This window comes from Sciurus carolinensis, chromosome 5 (genome assembly GCF_902686445.1).
Source record: "Sciurus carolinensis chromosome 5, mSciCar1.2, whole genome shotgun sequence".
NCBI lineage: Eukaryota > Metazoa > Chordata > Mammalia > Rodentia > Sciuridae > Sciurus > Sciurus carolinensis.
In genome coordinates, this window is record NC_062217.1 from 79,404,579 (window position 1) to 79,406,369 (window position 1,791).

Below are 1,791 nucleotides of genomic sequence, written 5' to 3' on the forward strand. Positions count from 1 at the left end.
TGGTACATACACACAACGAAACATTACTCAACCTTAAAGAATGAAATATGGCATTTGCACGTAAATGGATGGAACTGGAGAATATCATGCTAAAGTAAAATAAACCAATCCCCAAATCCAAAGGTGGAATGCTTTCTCTGATAAGTGGATGCTGATCCTTAGTGGAGGGAGGGAAGAATTAAGGAACTTTGGATTATGCAGAGGGGTATGAGGAGATGGGTGGGATGGTAGGGCTGTGAAGGATGGTAGAATAAGACAGACATATTACCCTATATATGTATAAAATAATTTTTAAAAATTAAAAATAGAAATAAAAATTAAAAATATGATTTCAATATATACCATGTACTAAATTCATAGAGGGAGCAATTGTCATTTTATATGCAACATCACAGGTACTTGTTAAAAGAGCTTGTTTCTGTCCTTTATCAAGGATGACTGTTTCCTAATCACTTTCTCAAAGTAGAAGTCTTTACCTAACAAAAGATTCTCTATTTTTTTCAGGTTACATTTTAAAATACACTTTTAGATTGTACCATTTAGCCTTTCAGAGTGCATTTTTTAATAAAATACTATCTTTTATAATTTTTAACAATACCTTTCATTGCAACTATTAACTTCTGGGTTCCTTGCTTTTTTATTTTCTGTGTTGTTATAAAAATTCTCCTCCTTGGTGTTAGAAATATGTTCAGTTTCTGATGTTATTTTAAGGCTCTAGTTTATTTTCACTCAGATGCATCTCAGAAGAATATTAGTGAGAATGTTCCAGGGACTCAGAGCATGCATGACAAAGAAAGATATTTTTAACACTGGGTTCTTTTGGTTTAAGATATTTCTACATTACAGAGACAGACACTCCAGAAGCAACTTTTTCAAGTACATGACTTGTCAAATTAAATAGTGTTTTCTTCAAATTGGTTCTTCCTTTGGAGCTAGCATATTTTAAGAGCCAATACCAAGGCAGTGTGTGCATGTGAAGGACCTGAGGAACAAACGCAGTTGGAATTCACTGGATGGCAGGGACATGGGCTTGGCAAGGTGATATGGGGGTCTCTCTGCCAGCACAGCTGGGCAGCCCCTCCACAGTCTCTCCTCACTCACCTAGCTCTGACCCTGAGTCACCTTCCTCAGGGTTCAAATACTTTCCTTGAACTCTCCTTACTAGTCTGCTGTTCCTGAGTTATTCCTCTGACTTTATCATTACCCTTCTTCCTTCATCTAAGCTTCTGGAATTTTGCCCTGGTAAGCAAAGAATTCTATGTTCTTTTTTTTTTTTTTTTTTTTTTTTTTTCAGTACTGGGGATTGAACCCAGGGCCTTGTGCTTGCCAGGCAAGCACTCTACCAACTGAGCTATATCACCAACCCAAATTCTGTTCTTTAGAGATTGAAGATGGCAGAGCAGATCTGGACCACAATTCCTGCACAGTCCAGAAAAGAAGCAGTGAGATAATAGCTGCCCAGAAAGAACAATGCCACAATTTTATACCTGGACTACTGACATCAAAGTAGACTTCAAGCCAAAATTAACCAGAAGTGGCAAACAGGGTTTTCTCATACTGGTTAGAGGAATCAACGAACAGCAATACAGAATGATTATGAATATTTGTGCCCTAAACATTGGTGTACTGAAAAATATAAAACAAACTCAATATAATATAAAAAATCAGAGAACGGAACTGGCCCACTAGTGAGAGCCTTTCTGACCAGAACAAGCTCCGAGTCCCGGAGCCCCTGCAGCGCAGCGTACTCCAGCAACGAACCAGCGGAGAGCCGCGATCCGCAAACAGCCT

General features: G+C 38.3%; 1 non-coding gene across 1 annotated transcript; it reads right to left on the reverse strand.

Annotated features, from left to right (window-relative positions):
• Positions 1-1,289: 1,289 nt before the first annotated feature.
• Positions 1,290-1,363, reverse strand: Trnaa-ggc (transfer RNA alanine (anticodon GGC)). Its single transcript has one exon. It is a non-coding gene; the product is annotated as a tRNA-Ala (tRNA).
• Between the last annotated feature and the right edge of the window lie 428 nt (positions 1,364-1,791).